The sequence below is a fragment of the Lissotriton helveticus genome, assembly GCF_964261635.1.
Source record: "Lissotriton helveticus chromosome 1_1 unlocalized genomic scaffold, aLisHel1.1 SUPER_1_unloc_82, whole genome shotgun sequence".
Taxonomy (NCBI): Eukaryota; Metazoa; Chordata; class Amphibia; order Caudata; family Salamandridae; genus Lissotriton; species Lissotriton helveticus.
Genome location: NW_027611728.1, coordinates 338,682 through 363,777, shown reverse-complemented (window position 1 = coordinate 363,777; position 25,096 = coordinate 338,682). Strand labels below are relative to the sequence as shown.

General features: G+C 47.2%; 1 long non-coding RNA gene across 1 annotated transcript in view; it reads right to left on the bottom strand.

The window, feature by feature from the left end:
• The window catches only part of LOC144806543 (uncharacterized), a 68,196-nt gene extending 44,754 nt beyond the window's left edge, over positions 1-23,442 (bottom strand). Inside the window, exon 1 of the long non-coding RNA XR_013605827.1 lies at positions 23,278-23,442. This is a non-coding gene — a long non-coding RNA (uncharacterized LOC144806543). The remainder of the gene's footprint in view (positions 1-23,277) is intronic.
• Positions 23,443-25,096: the final 1,654 nt, after the last annotated feature.

Here is a 25,096-nt window from a genome sequence, read left to right as displayed (position 1 = left end):
TTCTTGCTATGACATGAACTTTTTGGTTTTAAATTTTTGCCCAGATTCCGAGTGTTTGGGCATAACTATTGCAAACAGTAAACTTAAAGAGCCTCGGTCAATTCCACACTCCGACGCCACTTGTATGCAACATTACATTTAGATATAACAGCCTAAACACAACTGTTCATGAACGTGCCGGATATCCCCTGCCACATTTTAGCACATGCCACTTCAGCATCTCTTGGATTTTTATCCTGATTCCCCATCACTGTCTTCTTTTAATAGATAATCCGACAAGTAGCACCAAAAGTCCTTCGGGCGTGATCTAATTGGCAGATCCTCTTCATAAGTGACTAACTTATCTCTGCAGTACGTCATATCTGTTAGCCAAGTCTTGATTTTAGGTACATTTCTACCTTCCCAGCATTTTGATATCTGCCTCTTAGCAATCAATAAAGCCACCGCACAGAACTTTCTCCTCCCCGCCTTAACACCTGATAGAAGGCCAAGCAAACACATCCTCATGTCGCATTCTACCTCAGTGCCCACCATCTTGCCCAGCATGTCCGTAACCCCCACCCAATACTCCTGAATCTTCTGGCAGTGCCATGCCAGGTGCACAAAATCCGCCTCATCACATCCACATCTTTTACATCTGGCATTGTCTCGCAACCCATAATTATACAATCTTTTCGGCGTGTGATATGTTTGATGTAGATACTTCAAATGCGTGATACGCAGATTCCCATTCGGAGTGAGTAGTTTAAGCAGCGTGCATGCAGTCAACCATTCATTCTCTTGTAGTGCCTCTGGCAGAACACCATTCCATCTCTGCATCGCTTTCTCAGAGGCATGTGGGATTTCACTTTGGGCTATCTTGTACAATCTAGACGCCATATGTGCTGTGTTGGATGACGTTATAATGAATTGCAGCGATTGCAGGGTTGGCGGTTCCTGTGGGAAGTCTGGATATAGAACCTGTATGGCCCTTTGCACTCTATAATACGTGAATTTAAAGAGTAATGTTGGGTTGCTAATATATGTTAAATCTGCTGTTTTGCAGAAAGTTCCCTCATGGTATAAATCTCCGAATTTTTCTATCCCTATATTCCGCAATATGTCCATGCCTACTTTTTCATTCGTTACCGACACCTCTTGGTGGAAATGGAGTGGGAGTGCTGGTGCATAGAGAGGTAGCTTATGGGCCATTCTCCCCAGCGTCTGCCATGCTCGTGCGGTAGTATCTATCGTGTTAATATCTCTAGAGTGTAGTGGAGGCCGTTTGTGTGTCACTATCGCTGTCAATGGGATTGGCGAGGCGTCACCCTCCTCAACCGCAGTGTGCGTCAGGTATGTCGTGGGGTGGTACCAATGTGATGCATATTGTGCCTGTGCGCATAAATAGTAGAGTGTAAAGTCCGGTACACAGAACCCCCCTCTCTCGTAGGGTAGTGTGAGTGTATGCAGGTCGATGCGAGCTTGTTTACCTGCCCAAATTAGTTTTAATACTAGCGATTTTATGCTATTGAAAACGGCTTTGGGTGGTGTTATGGGTATATTATTGAACAGGTATAGGAGTTTGGGCAGGATATTCATCTTCACTATCGCGATTCGGTCTGCCAGTGACAGTGGTAGTTGTATCCATCTGGCTACGTGCCCCTCCAATTCTGCGAGTACCCTACCATAGTTTGTCCTGATAACCTCTTCTGGGTCTCGACTGTACCAAATTCCTAGGTATCGAGTCGGTTCCGTCTGCCAGTCTAGTGGGAACTCTGGGACATATTGTTCTGTTGAGTCGGTAAGTGGGATGATTAATGATTTCTCCCAGTTAATTTGCAACCCGGAGTGCCGTCCAAATCGTACATAGTCACGGAGTAATGGACTCAGGTTCTGTTCCGGGTCTCGTACATATAGCAGCATGTCGTCTGCGTAAAGCGAAATATGTAGAGGTCTCCCAGGGAACTGCAGGGCTGACTGTTTGTGGGTTTGCCTGACTATACATGCTAGCGGTTCTAATGCCAGGGCGAAAATCAGAGGCGAGAGCGGGCACCCCTGCCTCGTTCCCCTCGCAATGTCAAAAGGGCTAGAAATGTACCCATTTACTCTTACTCTTGCCACAGGTTTTGTGTAGAGTAATGCAATCCATGTTATGAATCGCGGAGGGAAGCCCATTCTCTGCAAAATTGTGCTAATGTAAGACCATTCAATAGAGTCGAACGCCTTTGCGGCGTCCAACATTACCGCGACAGCTTTAGTTTGAGGTGTGAGGTAGTGGGAGAGTGCGAACAACGTTCTTGTGTTGTGTGATGTGGATCTCGCAGGAATAAAGCCTGCCTGGTCAGGTAGTATCAGGTTTGTCAGCAAAGGTTGCAACCGTTCCGCCAAGAGCTTAGCTAAAATTTTTGAATCCACATTCAGGAGTGACAATGGTCGATAAGAGTCACATAGCTCTGGATCCTTTCCTGGTTTTAATAGGGTGATAATCACCGCCTCCCTCAGCGTCGGTGGCAATATCTGCTGGTCAAATGCGGTGCCGTACATTTCAACCAAATGTGGGGCAAGTAGGTCAGCAAATTTTTTATAGAATTCGCATGAGAATCCATCAGGGCCCGGTGCCTTGCCGTTGGGGAGTGCGTGTATAATCGCGGTAACCTCCTCTACTGTTATCGGTTGTGCCAGATATTCTCGCTGACCATCAGACAACCACGCTATGGCTATGTCTTCTAAGTATTTAAGTGTTTCTTGAGGCGGGGCTGGGTCTTGAGAACTATATAGTTCTGCATAATTATCAACGAAACTGCGAAGTATCTCGTCATTGTGGGAGTGTAGCGTCCCACCCTTGTCCCTGATTTGAGTCACCATCTGAGGGCCTCCCCCCTTACATATTTTCCGCGCTAGCACCCTTCCAGGTCTGCCCCCTTCGCCAAATTGTCTGGCCAGTGGTCGCTTGGTGATATAGTTCAGTTCGTCCTCTGTGAATTGTTGATGTTCAACGATTTTTATCTTGAGTTCCCCCAATAGCTCCACATTTCCAGTGCGGGCATACTCCTGCTCTAGGGAGGACATGTCTCTCTCCAGTCTGGTAATCTGTGCCCTTATGTCTTTAAGTATCCCCGCAGTCGTGCTTATGCATACTCCTCTGAGTGTTGCCTTAAATGCCTCCCACACGATACAGGGATCGTCTACTGAACCAGTGTTTAATTGAAAGTAATCTTGAATGGCAGTGGTGACGGTTGTGAGATATAGCGGGTCTAGTAGTGCTTGTGCATTGAATCGCCAACTGAATGGTGGTGGTGTGTAATGGGGTATTTGTAGCGTGAGTGCCACTGGGCTATGGTCAGACAAGGTGCGTGGTAGTGTAACAATATTTGCAGTCCAGAGAACCATCTTGTCAGATCCCAACCAATAGTCTATTCTCGACCAACTTCCATGTGCCAAATTTACGTGTGTTGCGCCATGTGTTGTCGGATGTCGTATCCTCCATATGTCTGACAACGACATTTCCTCCATCATATCCCTGAGTTTGTCCCTGGCCTTCTTGTGTGGTTCTATTGAAGAAGTGGATCGATCTTTTTCGTTACATAACCCTATATTAAAATCACCTCCCCATACCATAGTAGTGTCACTGAATTCCAACACACGATCCCACAATTCCTGAAAGAATTCCGGCGCGTCTACATTCGGACCATAGACGTTAACTATTGTTACCTTTTGACCTCGCAAAACCCCGGACACAATTACATATCTTCCATTGTTATCAGTAATGGTACTGGTGATCTTATAATTGGTTCCCTTCTTCACCAAAATCATTACCCCCCTCGAGTAAGAAGAGTAGTTTGCTGCATATGTGGATTCTGCCCAGCGTGTGCCAATAGCTCTATGTGTCTTAGGGTCTATATGTGTTTCTTGGATCAATGCAATATCTATATGGTGTCTGTCAAGCGCAGCGAAGACCTGTCTGATTTTCTTAGGATTGGTAAATCCTCTCACATTCCATGTTATCAGTTTCAGGTCACTAGCATTTACCATTTTCTCACATCTTTCTTATTGTGTGCTGCGGTTGCAACCACTATAGAACGTCCCCGTGTGTCACCTCCAGACAAATCACCCTTAGTCCTCGATATAATAACACATCCGACTGTGAGTCCTGCAGCAGTGTATCCGACAGTGACCTTCCATCCCCTTGAACACAGCACATTATCGCTAATACGTATCATGTGAAATGCTGTTCGGTTATCATACATTACAATATGGTACTCGGCAGTGTATCTTGATTGCTCCTTTGGCTCAGAAAATAACAACAACAAACCCCAACTTTCCCCTATCCCACCCACTCCAGCATCCCAATTTTGCCGAAGCCATTCTACCCTCATAACTTTTCTAAGTACTAGAACTATTTGGGGACCACCCTAGAAGAGGTCCGCCGAGGGCGCATCCCACCATCCCGATTAGAGGATGGGGGCGGATCAGTAACCTGTAAACAGAATATATCGTCAAAGCCTATCAGCGTCCCTTTGAGGTCTAGAACAAGCATTAATTCATGTTCGGTGAGTGACCGGTGAGCCCAGTGGGGGGCCCGCATCAATACGCCAGTGCACAGTTAGTGTGTTCCGCAGGCCAGCAACAGTGTTAATCGTGGTGATCACACTATCACCATCCGCCTAAGTGGGCGTCGAAGAGTCATCCATAGCGGCCAGTAAAGTTTAATGTCTGCCTCTTCAAACACCTCCCTGCCATCGCCGAGGGGGACCCTCGGTGCCTATGTTCATAGTTCGTGTATCTCGGGGAGGTACAATTTGTGGATTTCTGGCCTGTTACCTGATATCTTACATGGACATTGGCCGATCAGTCACCATTGGACCACACTTTTTGTCGGCAGAACCTGCGGGGCCTGTATGAGGTCAGAGTTCCCACCCACATCATAGGACAGTCTTACCTTCATTCCGTTTCTTGCTGGTGGTCTCTACGATTAGATCTTGTACCTTTACCAACCGTCGCTTTGATGAAGTCCATGGCAGCTTTGGGCGTCGTCAAGAACACCGGTTTATCATCCCAGATGACCCGCTACCTCGCCGGATACAACATGGCGTATGGCACTTGCAGGTCTCGCAGTTTGGCCTTAACAGCGTTAAATTCCTTACGTGCTTGCTGTACCGCCACCGTGAAGTCCGGGTAAAACTCCAGCTTATTACCTTGATGTTGGATCACCCCTTTCTCTCTCGCCAGTCTTAACACAGTGTCTCTGTCACGATAATTGAGGACTCTCGCAATTATTGGTCTGGGAGGGGCCCCTGGTTTTGGTTGTGGAGCTAAGGAGCGGTGAGCACGCTCCACTATGAAAATGGCCGACAGGTTTTCGGCGCCAAACAGTTCTTTGCAGAGGTTTTCAACGTATGGTTCCATGCGTCCCGTATTGGTGGATTCTGGCAGGCCCGCTATACGTATGTTGTTTCTTCTTGACCTCGCTTCCAACTCCTCCGACCTGGCTTTTATCACATCCATGACTTTCTCCATCCCTGTACATCTGGCTGATGTGGCTCGCGATTCGTCTTCAACCGTGGAGATCCTGTTTTCAGCTGTGTCCAACCGCTCGCCATGTTTGTCTATCTTCGATGCTAGGCTATCCACCCTGCCCGTCAGAAGATCGAGTTTAGCATTAATTTCCTGCCGTGACTCCTGAATCGCCTTCAGAATGTTGTCCATAGCATTGGTCGCCGCGGCGTCCGTGTCTTGCTCCTCGTCGACTGATTCCGCGTGGCCCTTAGGCGTTTTTTTGGCTTCAAACGTGAGTTTGGGCTGCTGCCTGTCCGGCTTCCCCATTTTTGCGACGCCGTGGATTTACAATGCAGTATCAGGGAGGAGTGCCCGCTTGACGTGCAGCCTGTAGTAGACCTTCAGCGTACGCCTCAACAGTTGGATGTAGTTAGTGGTGGTATAAGTATTAATGAGTTACTGCCTCTGCATCATGATCACTGTGGCAACAGATCTGACCCAGCCCGTTCTGTGTCAGTGCGTTATTTCCCGCACCCCAGATCGCCAGAGTGCATATACGTTGTTAGGGGTCTCGGTATTGTCCCTCCAGCACAAAGGATGCGCCAGTCCCGGTGCCCAGTTCTCGTGGAAGCACGAGCACCGATTTTGGGCCTCGCCACTGATCCCGCCGGCCTCTTTAGTGGTCGTCGCTAGTGCTCCATGGATGCGTACCTCCGCTGTGCGAGTTACCCTGCGTTTCCGCTCTCCGGCCGCTGTTTCCCCTCCACTTTGCTGTTACATCCAGAATGGGATGGCGAGGTTATCTAACGTGGCCCATTTTGCTAGTGCAGGCAATAGTTCCTGATAGGAGCCACTGAGGTCGCAGTTGACAGTCATGGGAGCTCTCTACTGTCGTGTGCTGCATGGATTTATTATCATGTATTTTGGCGCCGCCATTTTGGTTTCCGTTTCTAATGCGGTATGCCAGCCCAATTCTTCTATTTAGCCTGAGTTCTTATTTTTTGCACTCCTCATTAGATCTCCTATATCGCACTGGCGTGTAAGATCCCCCGCGATCAACACTTGGCAGCCAGTCTCGCAAATTCACCTTTGCGCAGCAGCTCGTAATGCTCAGGGCCACCCTTCCCCCACACTGACAACGGCCGTCTCAGCTGCCCTGGAGGGGTCCAGCGCCATGTGTGGTTATGCTTTGCCAGCAATTAAGGGGTCATGGCCTGCCACTCTGCCGAGCAATCCGGTCCCAATGTCTCTGCCACCACTAGCGCCGGTAGTCTCTGCTCAGCAGACTCACCGCTGTCGTTTTCCGCCGGTCTCCGGACACCATCTTGTCCGTTTCCGATCACCTCCGAGCAAACGTCCACATCAAAGTGCCTGCGCTGTTGTTTCGGCCCCCTTCACATCCACCAGGGCTCCGGTCATCCACCTACAGTTCAAGATGTTTTGCGCTCCTTTCCATCACGAAATTCCGCACATTTTCGGCGATTTTGTGATCCGCCCGGCGGAGCTGCACGTCTAGGCAGCCATTCCGCTGTGCGCCCCCTAGCGCCTTCAACCATGTGGTTTTCCTATTGCTGGTCGTGCCTGGGTCTACACCAAAAAGAGGTATAGTGTGCAGAGAGTGCAGTGGATCCCCAGAGATTTTCAGAGGCTAAAGTAGATAATACTATTGCTCTTTTGTGGTAGTGTGGGGGAGCAGTATACAAGGGTAGTTTTAAGCATTTGTTGTACACACAGTGGCAATAAATGACACACACTCAATGAATAAATCTGAGACCAATTTATGAAATGACAATTGGTTAGATTTATTTTGCAGACCCACAGAATTTCATCTTGAGTAAATACGTTTTGCAATAGAAATATGTTCAATATAAAAAGTGGAAAATTAGTGCAATTTCCAGACTTTGCAATGTTAACCTATAGGGTGAAGAAAACATTCAACATACGTATAGGCAACATCTACTTACAAGACCATTCTACGAAAGTTAAGGTCAGTATTGGACACGGTTCTGTTCAGAACCAACAGTGCACCACCAGCAGCACAGGGGCGCCCAGGTGCAGGTGCAAGGTTGGAAACCCCATACAAATTAAGGGGGACTTGGGCAATCGGACAGAGGCTGCTTACAGGTAAGTAACAGCGGCTTGGGTGAACGAGTCTCTGGAGGTTGAGGCCAACACTGGACATGGCCCAAGGCAGCACCATGACTACACCACACCACCAGCGGCACAGGGACATAGGGTGCAAGATGCCAACACAGCATCAAAGACAGGCCAAATTGGAAAAGGTCTGCAGGCTCGGGCCAGGAGGCCGGTCGAAGGAAACCAAAAGCTGTCATCGTAAGTTTTGATTCTTGAGGATGTAGCAACACCTTTTGTCCTCTTCACCAAAGCCCAGGATGGATGGTTGCAGGGGTGCCTTTTGGTGTCAGAAAAGGCATACCAGAGCACGTCAAGGTCGAGGGGGTCTCCTTGCAGAGGCTGCAGGTAACGTTGAGGAGTCCAGAAGAGGTCCGCTCATGGTGGACTTTCGCTCTAGACTGACTGGGAGCGATCCTCTAGAAAGGAGCTAATCTAACTAAGGGCTGAGCCCTGAATGCCAGCCTCCTTGACATTGTCCACAAAGATACCATGGTCGACAGTGTCAAAGGCAACTGAGAGATCTAACAGCACCAGGGCCTGAGGAGCACCTCTGTCAGCCCTATCTCGCAGGGAGTCCAATACCGCCAGTATTACGGTCTCCGTTGAGTGGGCAGACCAAAACCCAGCTTGGTGTGAGTCGAGATAGTTTGATTGTTCAATAAAATTGGAAAGGCACTTCACCACATGAGCCTCCAGTACCTTTGCCAGGTACGAGAGCAAGGAGACTGGGCTGTAATTCAACAGGATCTGGGCCCCTGATTTCTTCAGAAGGGGAACCACAATTGCCTCTTTAAAGGCCTTAGGGACACAACCCTGGAATAGGGACTCATTCAGGAGAGAGAGGGCTGGACCCGGGAGGCCGGTGAAGGCATCTTTTAGGACGTGTGGTGGGCAGCAGTCCGTAGGGGATCCAGACTTTACTTTAGACAAAAGGTCCTGGAACACCTGTATACAGTAGTTTTCTGCAATCTTCTCTGCTGGTGCAGATCGGTAGTGCCCAGCTCTTCTTAGGTGGTCAGGAACTGAAGTTCATGGACTGGGGATGCCACCTAAAAACTAGATTTAAGGGTGTTATAAGGGAGTGACAGGTGGTGTCCAATGGGCCTTTTGCATGGGGTGTCTAGGCCCTCTAACATGCCCACCTTCTGTGAGAGGAGGACACAGTCCTAGCCCTAACTGGATAAGTCCCATCATCTTCAAGATGGTGGGCACTGAAAAGTGTACTTGACCTAGCCTCCAGCATCCGAGGGCTGGGGTTGAAAGAGGGGGGCACATCGCCTATTCTATCAAAGGTTTCCGGCCTGTCCCGACACTAAAAAGGAGGTGAGGACAGAATGGAGGCCAGCTCCTTCGAACAGGAGAGGCTGGGGTCACATTAAAAAGGAGGCAAGACCTCTGAAGCACCCCACCACGGATGGCTCTTCCTGTCCAGGTGGAGACGTAAACACCTCCACCCAGGAAAGGCATTGTTCTCAGCCTCAGAGTGCGCAGGCACTCTCCCCTGAAGTCAGAACACACTCTGGTGGTAGCAGGCTGGCTCGGGCCAGTCAATGACCACACTAACAATTGGTAGGTTTCAGGGGACCCCTCTAAGGGGCCCTATGTGTGCAATTTATAATAAAATCGACACTGGAACCAGCGCAAGTTTATTATGTTGAGATGCTTGGTGCCAAACATCACATATTTCAGTGAAGCCATCATGGAGCTGGCGAACTCATAATGACGAGTGTCCAGCCTATGTACTTACTATGACTTCCCTGGTCACTTACAATATCCAGGAATCAAGTAGGATATTGCAGGGGCATCAGGGGCATTTCATGCAGATATGCCCTCACAGGGGTGTGAGGATGTAGTGCAGCAGCCAGAGCTGCCGACTCGGGAACTGGGGATCCGGGTTTGAGTCTCTGCTTCAGCGCAACATCGTGTCATTCTGAGCAAATCACTTTATCACCCCGTGACCATAGACAGCGTCTGGAAACCCTCACAGGTAATGAGCCGCACTATATAAATCTGCACATTTTAACTCACTGCCTGAGATATGGGTAGGAAACCCCTCTAGCAGTGTTTATGGGAATGGCACACAAGGATGTGTGCCTTGTTGGCTCTTCAGTTTTGTCTGCACCAAGACACTCAGGCCGCTGTGGCAGTGTGCATGTGCTTGGTGAGGGGTCCCTTATGGTGGCATAATTTGTGCTGCAGCCCTTAGGGACCCTCTTTAACCACAAGGCACTTGGTACCAGGGGTACCTTTTACTAGGAACTTATATGTGAGCTAAAGGGGTGCCAATTGTGGAAATTACGTGTACAGTTTAGGGAAGGAGCTCTGGCACAGGGGGCCTGGTTGGCAGGGACGCTGTGCACTTCCAGTCTAAACCACAATATTTTCCAGGCAACAAGTACGGGTTGACTATGTCCAAAAGAGACATGTATATTTGTGACGTTCTCACCCCCAAATGAAAGAGGATGAAACTAACCTTCCTCTATAGAGTCTTCATCGTCCTCTTGGTGGACAATGTGAGTAATGCAGGGATACAGGGCCTGGCCCTTAAGTGGCTTACCTCTTTCCAAGAGGATCGCACTCAAGCTGTACGCTGTGCCCAATTCTCTACCTCTAAAGTCAAATTGACTTGTGGGGTGCCGCAGGGCTCCTCCCTGTCACCGCACCTTTTTATTCTGTATCTGTATCCTCTAATTCAATCCTTAGACGAAAGGAAGGTATGCACTTTTAATTAAGTTGACAATCATCAACTGATCTTGGAAATCGACATGTCTGCAGCCTCCGTTAGTAACTTTCAAACTACCATGTGACATATTGGTAGCTGGATGAACAGTAACCACCTGCATTTAAACCCAGACAAAGCTGAAATGATCCTAATTGGTGGGTCCTGGAACTCAAATTTTTGACCGACTTAGTTGGGAAACCCACCCCTACCATCTAGAACATGGGTACTCACAAACTTTCTCTCGGGGGCAAAATTTACAGTGTGGTTTGTGTCCGAGGGCCGCACCGGTGGGGGCAGGGTCAGAGGGGGAGTGGTTGGGGCTAGAGCAACAAAAAAACTGTGGCCATGAGGTTGAACACAGGTCCCTGCAGCGGATGTCTTCGTCCACTGAGCCACCAGACCCGGCATACACACGTCTCTCTCTCATTCTCTCTCATTCTCTCTCTGTCTCTCCCTCTCCCTCCCTCTCTCTATTGCTCCCTCTCTCCCTCTGTCTCCATCCCTCTCTCTCCCTCCGTCTGTCATCCTCGGTCTGTCTCCCTCTGTCTCCCTCTCTCCGTCTCCCTCACTCTGTCTCCCTCCCTCTCTGTCCACCCTCCCTTTTTCTCCCTCTCCATCTCCCTCCCTCTGTCTCCCTCCATCTCTATCTCCCACTCTCTCTGTTTCCCTCCCTCTCTCTATTTCTCTCTCTCCCTCCCTCTCTCCCTCTGTCTCGCTCAGACTGTCTCACTCCCTCTCACTCCCTTGCTCTCTCTCTGTCTCCCTCTCTCTCTCTCCTCCCCTCTCCCTCACTGTCTTCCTCTCTCTCCTTCCCTCTCCCACTGTCTTCCTCGCACTGTCTCCCTTGCTCTGTCTCCCTCGCTCTGTCTCCCTCGCTCTGTCTCCCTCACTCTGTCTCCCTCGCTCTGTCTCCCTCTGTCTCCCTTTCCCTTCCTCGTTCTGCCTCCCTCGGTCTGTCTCCCTTTCCCTTCCTCGCTCTGTCTCCCTTTCCCTTCCTCGCTCTCCCTCCCTTTCCCTTCCTCCCTTGCTCTCCCTCACTCTGCCTCGCTCTCTCTTCCTCCCTCGCTCTCCCTTCCTCCCTCACTCTCTCTCGCTCTGCCTAGCTCTGCCTTGCTCTCCCTTCCTCCCTCCCTCTCCCTCGCTCTCCTGTCCTCCCTCACTCTCCCTCGCTCTGCCTCCCTTTCCCTTCCTCCCTCCCTCTCACTCGCTCTCCCTCACTCTCCCTTCCTGCCTCCCTTTCCCTTCCTCTCTCCCTCTCTCTCCCTCGCTCTGCCTCCCTCCCTCGCTCTGCCTCCCTTTCCCTTCCTCCCTCCCTCTCCCTCGCTCTGCCTCCCTCCCTATCGCTCTGCCTCCCTCCCTCTCCCTTGCTCTCCTTCGCTCTGCCTCTCCCTCTCCCTTGCTCTGCCTCCCACCCTCTCCCTCGCTCTGCCTCCCTTTCCCTTCTTCCCTCGCTCTCCCTCCCTCTGCCTCCCTTTCCCTCCCTCCCTCTCCCTCACTCTCCCTCCCTCTGCCTCCCTTTCCCTTCCTCCCTCCCTCTTCCTCGATCCCTCTGCCTCCCTTTCCCTTCCTCCCTCCCTCTCCCTCACTCTCTCTCCCTCTGCCTCCCTTTCCCTCCCTCCCTCCCTCTCCCTTCCTGCCTCCCTTTCCCTTCCTCTCTCCCTCTCTCCCTCCCTCTGCCTCCATCGCTCTCCATCGCTCTCCATCGCTCTCCCTCCCTCTGCTGCCCTTTCCCGCTCTCCCTCCCTTTCCCGCTCTCCCTCCCTCTACCTCCCTGTCCCACTCTCCCTCACTCTCCCTCTGTCTATCTCCCTCTACCTCCCTCTGTCTCCCTCTTTCATCTCACCCTGCCTGTGTGTGCCCCAGCTGAGATAGCTTCACGGGCACACATACACACATACAGCCGCACCTGAGCACTTCACAGGACTTTAAAAGAACATTTTCATGTTAATGAGGCTTTTGTATTTCACCTCTTAGTGCCCTTGCAGCTCCACTCTGACTATCACTGGAATGGCGTGCCCCCACAGAGCAGCAGACTCTCACAGAGTCGCGCCCAGTGTTTGCAGAAACTCTTTAAAAAAAAATTTTTTAAATCACGGGTATGATGTCTGCAAGGTCCGTGGGCCACCAAGGAAGGTTTGCCGGGCCGCTGGCGGCCCGCGGGCCGTACTATGAGTACCCGTGATCTTGATCAACTAAAAGCCTTGGCATCACAATTGACTGGGATATGTCTATGAAATCCCAGATTGGGACGGTGGTCTCTACCTGCTTTTTTCAGCTCCATAAGATCAGGAAGATGAACATAAGTTACTTACCTGTAAATTGTGGTTTTCCAGTATTGGTATCTTTGATAGATTCACATGCTTGAATGCCTGTCGTCGAAGTGTGAGTCCCACGGTACATAGAATAAATAGCAATATAGCAATAGCATAGTGAAAGCATAGCTAAAAGAGCAATAGGACGTATTGTAACATAGAAGGTAATAGGAAAAAACTTGTCACTTTAATAACTTGTCCAAGTCATTAGATATGGTCCAAATTCCAGCCAATCAGGCAACAGAACTCTCTGGAACCTTCTCCTCAGAGGCGCAGGCTCTCAGATTTTTTAGCACAAGTGTGGCATAAAAGCCAAGGAGAAGAGGGGAGCCTCTGAGGGGAGGTGGGTGGGTCGCATGTGAATCTATGAAAGATACCAATACTGGACAACCACAGTTTTCAGGTAAGTAACTTATGTTCTTCTCCAGTATTGGGGTATCTTTCATAGATTCACACGCTTGAATCAGAGTAGATAGCAGTAATTTGAGAACTGTGCATGGTAAACCATAAGTAAACCATAAACAGAGTATGAGAGAATACATATACGTATATTACATTATAGCTGTAAACATGGGCACATCTGCAAAAACAGAAATATATACATATATACAATGTGTGCAGGAGGAGGTAAAAAACAGAGGCTCACCTTACTTAAAAAGATTACGTAGCACCGCTTGCCCCACAGCTGTATCAGCATTGTTGGCAGCTTCCAGACAGTAGTGCTTGGTGGCAGCTCTGCAAATCTGATGAAGAGGCACACCAGCAAAGAGAGAAGTAGAAGAGGAGACTGCTCTAGTAGAGTGCGCTTTAATCGTTACATGAAGTGTCTTGCCTGCTTGCTGATTGCAAGAGGAAATTGCTCTAGATATCCAATATGCAATAGTCTGTTTAGCAACTGGAGGTTCTTTACGCATCCTGCCGTAGGCTATGAAGAGCTGATCAGTTTTACGGATACTGGTTGTTCTTTGCAAATAACATTTCAAACATCTCTTAACATCTAGAGAATGTAAAGTCTTTTCTGCTGGCAACTGTGGATTAGTCAAGTCAAATAACTTTATTCGGTTATTTAAAATAACAACCATAAAAGCATTACACACAAAACATATATTGACTCGTATTTACATAAAGAAGTTAAAAACAGCTAGATTAAATTGATTATAAAAGGTTACAAAAAGTTACAGCCAGGATGTACACTCAAAATGTTAAAAAGGAGTGTTCAGAGGATATAAAAAGGTTAGTATTTTTCTAGAGATATATCTATTACCGGTACAATTAACCTTCCATACTTTTCCTAAATTTGAGTGCTAATTTTAAAAAACTGCATACAAATAGGGTACAATCACAGCTTAGCATCTGAAGATAATAAAGTGCTGGTCTAAATTGAGAGAAATTCAATTTTTTAAGACAGGGTTTTAAATATAACCTCCGTGGTATAATGTAAAACGGACAGAAGAATAAAAAGTGTGCCAGGTCTTGCGGAGACTTTTCGTCGCAGCCGCAAGCCGGCAACACTTGTCCACGGTAGGATCCCTTTGGCACGGCCAGCAATAAGTGAAATAAATCCAGCCTGAACCTTGTCAACAGAAAACGATCATAGCTTGACATTGGCCATGACAGGGACGGTTCCATGAGCAAAGTTGTTTTTAATAGCCCATGTTTTCGTACACTTCCTTTCCTTATTTCACCGGCGTCCCTGACTAAGTACCTGGAAGAGATAAAAGCGTTCTTCACAAGAATAACATCCAGTTTCGTAATGGATTTTGGAGTTAAGAAGAGTTCGGGCGCCCAATTTCCCTGAAGCAGTTACTTAAATACTTTATCCATGGAACCTTAAGCCTGTTTTCCCATGTTAGCGCTTCCCTCAATATAAGCTGAGTAAGAGGTACATCGTTATTTAACCAACAATTTAGCCAACATACTAGAGGGTTTACTGCTATTTTATCACATAGAAATGGTATACCTAGCTCTTCATGTACGGAGAAATTTGCTATTGCTGTGGATTAGGGAAAAAGACTTTAAGATGACAGGCTCATTCAGGTGGCAATCAGATGGAACTTTAGGAATTAAGGTCGGATTAGTGCGGAGCACCACAGCGTCTTTGGTGAATTGAAGAAAAGGTGGTTTGATAGTAAAAGCTTGTATCTCGCTGACTCGATGTAAGAGCTAAAAGCAGCGATGTCTTCAAGGAGATGAATTTAAGATCAGCCCTACGAATGGGCTCAAATGGGGACTTCATGAGTTGTGCCAACACAATGTTCAGATACCAAGGAGGAGGCGGGCGTCGAATTTTAGGGAACATCTGAAATAAGCCTTTGAAAAATTGTTGAATATTTCTTGAAGAATAAAGAGAATTGGAGCCATCCTGACGGAATTTGAAAAGTGCAGCCAGAAAAACGTTCATAGTAGAGTGAGAGAGTCTGGATTTTGCTAATTCTCAGAAAAAAGGCAGAAGCTGCTCTGGCGTAGAGTGAACAGGGTGAACAATTATTTATTTATTTATTTATCATTATTTGTAAAGCGCAACTGACACCCTACGGGTAACCTGGCGCTGTGATGCAGGCGACTAGCTTAGGGCCGAGAGACTGTGTCCCCTGCCAGGAAGGAGTTAGCAGGATGCCAAGGAGCATACTCGAGGGTAGAGCCAGGTTTTTAACCTTTTTAGGTCTCGGTAATTGGAGGAGAGAGCCGTCCCTCCAAAGAAGCCCCGTCTTTTTCGGATTTGGGGGCGTGATTTTTTGCGTTCTTTAGCCCTGTGACGTCGTCCGTCACTCAGGACAGCAAAACCACGCCCATAAATCCTCAAAATCCGGAAGCTTGTGTCCGCCATTTTCTATCCTTCGCAGTGAAGGTAAGCCCGTGTTTGTTTCCCTCCGTGCCTTCTTCCCCCTGTCTGTTTCCCGCCCCCTCACGCTCTCCATGTATTTTCTCTGTCCGTGTCTGTTTGTGCCTACTTCCCCCTGTCTGTTTCCCGCCCCCCGCCCGCTCTCCATGTATTTGAGCGCCTCGGCTGCTCCTCCTTGGCTTCGCCATTCACCGCCTCAGCTCCCTCCTCAGCTTTGGAGACATTTCAAACTTCATCAATCAAGGACTCGACATTAATTCCTCCTCCTTTCGAGCAGAGCATCCCCAGCCGCGGCCACGGCAACCTCAGCAGCGGCGGTGGCAGCGGCAGCCAGCCCAGGGCCCGCGGCCAGAAGCGGCTCTTGAATGGAGGGGCCCAGCAGCCCCCGCACCCGGCCCTGGCCTAGCCTGGGGGGCTGCCCCTGGCAGCAGAGTTCCCCTGGAAGAAGGAGAAGAAGTCAGCCAAGAAGAGCGCCCCGACGCCAGCCTGTTCTGCCTCGCCGTCCCCGTCCTCCTCGGTGCCAGTCTCGGCTGCAGGATCTCCTGAAGGTCGGTATCCTGGGAGTGGGTGAGCTCGGGGAGAATCCGGAGCCGGGCCTTTGTCTGACTAGGGATCCCGGTAGAACTGATTGATTCTTTTTCATTGTGGAGGGCCGAACTCCTCCGTCCAAAGGGAAGGAAGTCCACCTGACCCCCCCATACGCAGCCTGGGTCCGGGGTGCTCCCCAGGGGCGGCCTGCAGCTGGCTGGCATGCTGACTGCAGTACTGGGGGCAGCATATTTTTCCACCGTGCCAGAAGGGCATCCCCTGGGCACGGCCTGGTTCCCTATTGAGGGGGTGCGAATCCGTTCCAAGCCATTCACTAGTGGGCGGGGTATAAGCTGCACGAGGTGTGCAACGCTTTTGGGGTTATAGGTCACTGCTTTCCACTACTGCCGGTTGTTTACTGAGTGGCATTTACAGCTAATGTGAAAAACACAGTTAAATCAAATATTAGAGGCGCACCTACTACTCTGAAGACTGGTTATGTAGTCTGGATGTCTGAAGGTGATAAGGCAAATGAGTCCTAGATGTGCAGTGGGAGAAAGCTCGATGGTTTCAACTTGGTGCTGCATGCGAGAAGGCTAATAGATAGCACCTTATGTGCAGAGAATCCAGCTGAGCAGTACCAGCGAGAATTGGGGTGTGGGATCATCACAGTTGATTACATGTGCATGAGGGAGCGCATGAGAGATGGTGAGCGGGTTAGTTGATATTCATGAACAGGTGTTTAAATGCGTCGCTTTCTTAAATAATTCTGAGTGAACTTTTGGTTACAGAGTGCATTTTGGGCGAAATGTCGCTGAATGCATCTTCTGCCACAGTAAAGCATTTTCAACCTTTGCACTGTGGTATTAAAAGAAACAAACGCAATTTGTAGTCCTTTTTAGAGTGTTTCTGAAAATGTTCTCCGCCCTGACCTCCGCAGGTACGCTTCAGTCAGGGCGGAGGGGTTAAGGGCATTGTGATGAAGCAGACACACCCTCTTACGGAAATGTACACCCTGTGAACTCCGCCACTAACTTGCCACTTATGTAAAATGCTCATTCTCACCTACATTGCTACTTAATTTATATTCTACATAATTTTTTGAGCTAGCACTGGCACGGGACAGAAGAGAATACCTGTGTGGCTAAGAGACAGAAAAGAAGCATCTTGGCGCTCTACATAGCACCTAAGAAAAGAGATCATTGAAAAAGAAGAGTTATACGGAGTTAGTAGAAAGTGTGCAGCATCACTAATTTTGAGAACAGAAAAAAGGGCATCTGACTACCGCCAAATCATAATTGTTTAATCTAATATTGATCTTTTTTACAGAATCATTTCCCCGCACAATTTTAAAGGGGGAGAACTGACTGACACTTTATTATGTATGTTTTAATGGCTGTGTTTTTGTAGCGCTACCTTATCACAAAATGGCCTGTTCGGCGCATTTAGCGCACAATACCAAAGACAATAGCGTATATCTGATTTAAGTTCCCAAACTGGTCTGCCCCATACTGCTGCTGCTGGAGCTCCGGAGGCTGTGGTATCCCTCGCACCGGTGACCCACAGGGCCCGCCCCGCTGCCCTTCCTGGGAAACGTGCTCCAGCTGAACCTGAATGACGCCACGACATCCGTCAGTAATCGCCCGCTCCTCGGCATTTAAAGATCTTTCAGGGTCGCGCATTGTCCCGAGCCAAGTCCCGGCGTAACCTAGACTTACAGGATGTGCTGGACAAGCTTGCAGACATGGGGATTGCTATCCGTGTGGCTTCTCCGAAGCTGGTGATGGAGGAGGTAAGTGGGGGGCTACTCTCAGATGTTTATTCTCTCTTTTCTAGGTTCAACATGGCCCGTGGCGATTCCCTTCAGCGATGTGCACCGCTGTGCACGGAGTTGTTCAGGCAGGTATGTATGTTGATTTTAGTTTATGTTAGAGGTAAGGCATATTTTTATTTTTACACTGCACTGTCCTTTTACTGCTGCACTCTCTCCTCAACCTCTCCCTGCGCCATCGCTTCACTGCTGCACTCTCTGCTCAGCCCCCCCCATCCAGGCTGCAGCCCTCACTCCTCCACTGCACCATCACTCACTGCTGCACTCTCTCCTCAGCATCTCACAGGACCATCGCTTCACTGAAGCACTCTCCTCAGCCTCTTACTGCACCATCCCTTCACTCTCTCCTCAGCTCCACTATACCGTCTCTTCACTGTTGCACTCTCCTCAGTCTCTCACTGCACCATCCTTTTACTGCTGCACTTTCTCCTCAGCCTCTCCCTGCACCATCCTTTCACTGATGCACTCTCTCCTCAGCCTCTCCCTTCACCATCCCTTCACTGCTGCACTCTCTGCTCAGCCTCTCCCTGCACTGTCCCTTCACTGATGCACTCTCTCCTCAGCCTCTCCCTGCACTGTCCCTGCACTGCCCCTTCACTGATGCACTCTCTGCTCAGCCTCTCCCTGCACCGTCCCTTCACTGATGCACTCTCTGCTCAGCCTCTCCCTGCACTGTCCCTTCACTGATGCACTCTCTCCTCAGCCTCTCCCTGCACTGTCCCTGCACTGTCCCTTCACTGATGCACTCTCTCCTCAGCCTCTCCCTGCACTGTCCCTGCACTGTCCCTTCACTGATGCACTCTCCTCAGCCTCTCCTTGCGCCGTCCCTTCACTGATGCACTCTCTCCTCAGCCTCTCCCTGCAGAGTTCTTCATTGAGGAACACCGCCTAGCCTAATCTTATCATGAAATTCTAGATTTCAGTCATATGTTAAGAAACAAGTGTGAGTAGAAACCTTTTGGGTGGAGAAAATGTAAGACATTAATATTGTGAATTTTTTGTTAATTAGTTGATGTTTGCAAGTACTAACACTTCTCTGTGTCAAGTAAAGACCTTGAGAGTTTTGTAACTTTCAGATACTCAAATTGTGGATTTTGTTGCAATTCAAATATTTTCAAGGCCTGAAATTTCTTTGGAGGTTGCATGCGGGCAGCCTAAGTTATCCTGCAAGAATTTCTTGATTAATCCTATTGAAACTACAATATGTGTTCTCTCATGTAAAGTCAGGTTGTTAGAAGCTTTTCTGCAACTCAAGATACGCCTTACTTTTTAACTGGTGTGGGTGCATTTCTCATGTTTAGTGAGATCTCCTTTATGAGTATAACGTTTCTGGCTTTCCCCTCCTGTATAAGGCTTTAGTCCAGTGTGAATTCTCTCATGTGAAGTGACATTGTATTCGTGATTAAACCTTATCTGACATTCAGAACACACAAGGCTTTTTTCTCCCGTGTGAGTTTGCTCATGAAAAGTGAGAAGTAATTTGTGACCAAAACTTTGCTTGCATTTCGAGCACTCGTAAGGTTTTTTCCCAGAGTGGGATCTCTCATGAAGCATAACACTATCTTTCAGATTCAAGCTTTTATGTCATAAGGATTTTCTCCAGTGTGGAGTTTCTCATGGTGAGATAGCATTTTTCTCTGCAGCTTTTCTGGCATTCAGAGCACTCATAAGGTTTTCATCAGTATGGAGTGGATTATGGTTAGTGAGGCTGTGCCTATAAAAAAATAGGAATTTATGGCATTCACAGCATAGGTAATGTTTCTTCGCTGTGTGCGTCTGCTCATGTAGAGTGAGATTGCATTTAAAATTGATGATGCTTTTCTGGCACTTGGAGCACTGAAGTATTTTTGATGGTGTGTTTTCTTATGGTGCATGTAACCATCACTACCTCTGAATCTTTTCTGACATTTAGAGCACTGATGTGTTTCCCCCAGTGTGGATTCTCCCATGTGCAGTGAGATCAGATTTACGGCTGAAACATTTTTGGCATTCGGAGCACTGATAAGGTTTCTCCCCAGTGTGGGTTCTTATATGATGAGTGAGACCGTTTTTGTCAATGAAACATTTCTGGCATTCCGGGCACTGATAAGGTTGCTCTCCTGTGTGGGTTCTTCTATGCCGAGTGAACTGGGTATGGGTATTGAAACATTTCTGGCAATCCGTGCACTGATAAGGTTTTTCCCCAGTGTGGGTTCTTATATGGCGAGTGAGATTGATTTTTTCACTGAAACATTTGTGGCATTCAATGCACTGATAAGGTCTTTCCCCAGTGTGGATTCTTATGTGCCGTGTGAGACTACTTTTTATACTGAAACATTTCTGGCATTCAGAGCACTGATAAGGATGTTCCACAGAATGGGTTATTGAATGTTGAGAAAGGCTTTGTTGGTTACAAAACCTTTCCTGGCTTTCAGAGCACTGATAAGGTTTTTCCCCAGTGTGGATTCTTATGTGCTGTGAGAGACTACTTTTTAAACTGAAAAATTTCTGGCATTCAGAGCACTGATAAGGTTTTTCCCCAGTGTGGGTTCTTATATGCACCTTGAGTTGGCATTTTACATTGAAACATTTCTGGCATTCAGAGCACTGATAAGGTTTTTCCCCAGTGTGGGTTCTTATATGCACCGTGAGATGGCGTTTTTCATTGAAACATTTCTGGCATTCAGAGCACTGATAAGGTTGTTCCACAAAATGGGTCACTGCATGATTAGAAAGACTTTGTTTGTTACCAAACCTTTTCTGGCATTCAGAGCACTGATATGGTTTTTCCCCAGTGTGGATTCTTGTATGTTTAGTGAGTTTGATTTTTACACTGAAACATTTCTGGCATTCAGAGCACTTAAAAGGTTTTTCCCCAGTGTGGGTTATTATATGATGAGTGAGACTGTTTTTGTCAATGAAACATTTCTGGCATTCCAGGCACTGATAAGGTTTCTCTCCAGTGTGGGTTCTTCTATGCCAAGTGAGCTCGGGTTGGGTATTGAAACATTTCTGGCAATCCGTGCACTGATAAGGTTTTTCTCCAGTGTGGGTCCTTATATGTATAATAAGTCCTATTTTTCTAATGAAATATTTCTGACATTCAGAGCACTGGTGAGGTTTTTCCCCAGTGTGGGTTAATACATGTAGAGAAAGACTTTGTTTTTTACAAAACCTTTTCTGGCATTCAGAGCACTGATAAGGTTTTTCCCCAGTGTGGGTCCTTGTATGTACAGTAAGGTCTCTTTTTTTACTGAAATATTTCTGGCATTCAGAGCACTGGTAAGGTTTTTCCCCAGTGTGGCTTAATACATGTAGAGAAAGACTTTGTTTTTTACAAAACCTTTTCTGGCATTCAGAGCACTGATAAGGTTTTTCCCCAGTGTGGGTCCTTGTATGTCGAGTAAGGTCTCTTTCATCACTGAAATATTTCTGGCATTCAGAGCACTGGTAAGGTTTTTCCACAGAGTGGGTTATTACATGTCGAGAAAGACTTTGTTTGTTATAAAACTTTTCTTGGCATTCAGAGCACTGATAAGGTTTGTCCCCAGTGTGGGTTATTGCATGTCGAGAAAGACTTTCTTTGTTACCAAACCTTTCCTGGCATTCAGAGCACTGATAAGGTTTTTCCCCAGTGTGGATTCTTGTATGTACAGTGAGTTTGCCTTTGCAACTGAAACATTTCTGGCATTCAGAGCACTGAAAAGGTTTATCCCCAGTGTGGGTTCTTCTATGCAGAGTGAGACTGGATTTTTGACTGAAACATTTCTGGCATTCAGAGCACTGAAAAGGTTTTTCCCCAGAGTGGGTTCTTATATGCTTAGTGAGATTGTTTTTGTAAATGAAAGATTTCTGGCATTCAGAGCACTGGTAAGGTTTTTCGCCTGAGTGGGTTATAACATGTCGAGAAAGACGTTGTTTGTTATAAAACCTTTCCTGGCATTCAGAGCACTGATAAGGTTTTTCCCCAGTGTGGATTCTTATATGTTCAGTGAGATAAAATTTACTGCTGAAACTTTTTTGGCATTCAGAGCACTGATAAGGGTTTTCCACAGAGTGGGTTAATGCATGTAGAGAAAGTTGCGGTTTGAAACTAAACCTTTTCTGGCATTCAGAGCACTGATAAGGTTTTTCCCCAGTGTGGATTCTCATATGCGTAGTGAGATTAGATTTACGGCTGAAACTTTTTTGCCATTCAGAGCACTGAGAGAGGATTTTCCCAGTGTGCATTCTCTCAAATTCAGTGAGATGAGATTTATGGCTGAATCTTTTTTGGCACAGGTAACTTTTTCCCCAACTTGGGTTATTTTGCTTTGATTGAGGCGGGTTTGAACACTGAAATTGTTCTCACAGCCCGTGTTTTTAAAATGTGTATTCCTAGAGTTAATATCTCTACATTTAGTTTTCTCTTGCTTATATGCCACGGTAAGAGTGAACCCGATTTTAGAGTCTGGCTTGTTTAGATAATGTTCAGCATTTATCTCTAAAAGATATTGTGTGTAATCTTCTTAACACTTGCATTGAGCAAAATATGTCTGGATGCAGCCCTGTAACACCTGTCGAAATGTTTGTAGCAGATAATAGTCTTTTGGTTATAGCCTCTCCGGCAGCAACTTATTTTGTGACTGAAGTTTTTCTCAAATCAATTTGCATAGGTTCTTAGCAATGCAGTGATAAGGAGTTAGTCTGATATTTAATGATTAAACTGAGAAGTACCTTTTTGCACTGGCGCAATGGCAGTAACTGAGAACATTAGAACATGCACAGTAATATTGTGGCTCATCAGTCACAGAACATCAGTTCCTTTTACCCGTTCTGTGTTTGGTGTAAGGTTAAGGATTGTAGTTCTGAAGACGAGGATTTATTTACATTAGCTATAGCGCAACGGTGCTCATTTAATCCATTTTGATATTTAACAGTTTTACATATCATTCCTGCACAACAGATAAGGTTGAGGCGATTTACATAGAATTACAGAACAGTACACAATAAAAAAGGAAACAATCTGAGATGGTCACGAACAACACAATAAAGTGGTGAATTTTTAAGGTTTTCGCCCGAATGAGCAGAGTGGGTTGAGGTGTTATATCCCGAGGCAGATAATCTCAAACTTGTGTAACTGGTTAAAAACGCTTGTTGAACAGAGGAGATTTTCCAATCTTTTGGTTGTTAACGTGTCAGCTTCGGAGTCTTCTTTCAGAGTCTTTTCTTTGATGGTTTGCAGAAGAAACCTTTTGTTATATATTTCTTTTATGCAGTGTGTGCTTCCTCTCTGAAATTACATGATGCTTTAGATGAACGTTATTCTGTAATGCTGAGGTAATTTGTCTTTCTGATAATATTTCAGATGAGGATGTTGTGATTGGTCTTTCTGGGATTATTTCTGATGCTGTGTGCACAGATATGGCTTTGCTCTGGGTTAATGAAATGCAAAATTAGAGACTTCACTTACAGGTATAGTACTTTCCTCAGCTCCCACTTCCTCGCCACACCTAGATTCTGGAAATTGTTTAAACTTAGAATGCTGGATGTCCTTCAGTTTTTCAAAATAATCCTTCTTATGGCACTAACATTCAGTTGTCTGGTGCTAAATCTTGCTTTCTTCGTCCGTAATTTCAATCACCTACAGTATTAAAATTAAATAGTTAATACATAATACATGTACATTTCCCCAAAAATAATTTACACAAGCCATATCAATGCCGAATTGCAGAATTTTGAAAATGTTGAGCTGTTCTTCAGACAGAGCAGAGTGTAGAATGGTAGCATGAGAGTACTTGGGTGTAGGAGTGAGGATTTGTAGAATTTCCAACATTTTATTAAGCACACAAAGGATATATGCACCCTATGGACTTGTAACATGGAATCCCAAAGGCAGATATTAAAGTCATATGGACTGGCATCAAACAGATATTTAAAAAAGAATAATATTAATTTATTTTTAATGTAGATTTTTGAGATGGGAATTTCCCCTCCACGGACAACAGGTGTTTTCCCCCGCCCTGAGTTACCACCTACTTGTATCTGGTACCGTGACTTTTGAGTTCTGGCCTCTGCCGCACGCAAATCTATAGTGTGTTGCAAGGACTAGGCCTAGACCTATCCCTCAACTATGGTCCAGAGTATGAATCAAGGGCAATGAAATTAAGGCGCACTTTCATGTGTCAGATAGTTACTAACTGGTACCATATGCCGGAGCGCGTGAATCGCATTGACCCTCGACGTAGCGATCTGTTGTTGAAGGGAGTGTGGGGAGAAAGGAACATTGGAACACATCCTCTGGAGTTGCACCCACATATAGCCATACTGGTCCCAAGTACTGGATGAAATAGATCTTCACTTAGAAACTCGGCTCCCTCGTTTTCCCTCCTATATCCTCCTGGGCCTGCCTAACCCATTGATGTATCCACTAAAATCCCGAAGGGGACGACTAATAGCGATTGCCATAGGGGCGGCCTTGCAGAACATCTTGATCCCCTGGCGCACCGCCCAAATCCCTACACTCTCCGGCTGGCTTCAACGGCTTTGGATGATACTGGGTATGGAGAAACTCACACTCACACTGGCTGGTAGGGGGTCGGAGTTCCCTGAGTTGTGGCGACCCTTCTTGACCCTCCTGGTATCCGAATTTCGAGAGTTGATATGCCCCAGATATCGAAGGAGTTGTTTATGATGTTCTGGAATTGGGGTGCGATGATGGTGTCGGCTTTGTTGTAGATATGATGGGGGCATGGGTCAGAGGGAGAGCCAGAGTGGACGGTGTTCATGACGTGGGTGGTGTCTTCTGTGCTGATGGGGGTCCAGGCGCTGAGGGTGGTGGTGGGGGTCGTTGGTTTGGTGACTGGAGGCGGATTCTGGGCGTCAAAGCTGTCGTGTATATCTGCGAACTTGCGTTAGAAGAACGTGGCGAGGGAGTTGCAGAGGTCTTGCGACGGTGTGATGTCGTTGTTGCTGGCACTGGGGTTGGAGAGCTCTTTTACGATGTTGAAGAGTTTCTTGCTGTTGTGGGTGTTGTTGTCCAGCCACTCTTTGAACGAGGTCCTTTTGGTGGTGCAGATCAGCTGGTGGTGTTTGCGAGTGGTGTTCTTAAGGTCTGTCATGTTTTCTGTCATCCTTTCATGAAGAGTACGGCAGGATTTCTTTGAGTCTTTGAGGGCGTCGGTGAACCATGTGGTTTTCCTGTGGCTGGTCGTGCCTGGGTTTACACCAAAAACAGGCATAGTGTGCAGAGAGTCCAGTGGATCCCCAGAGATTTTCAGAGGTTAAAGTAG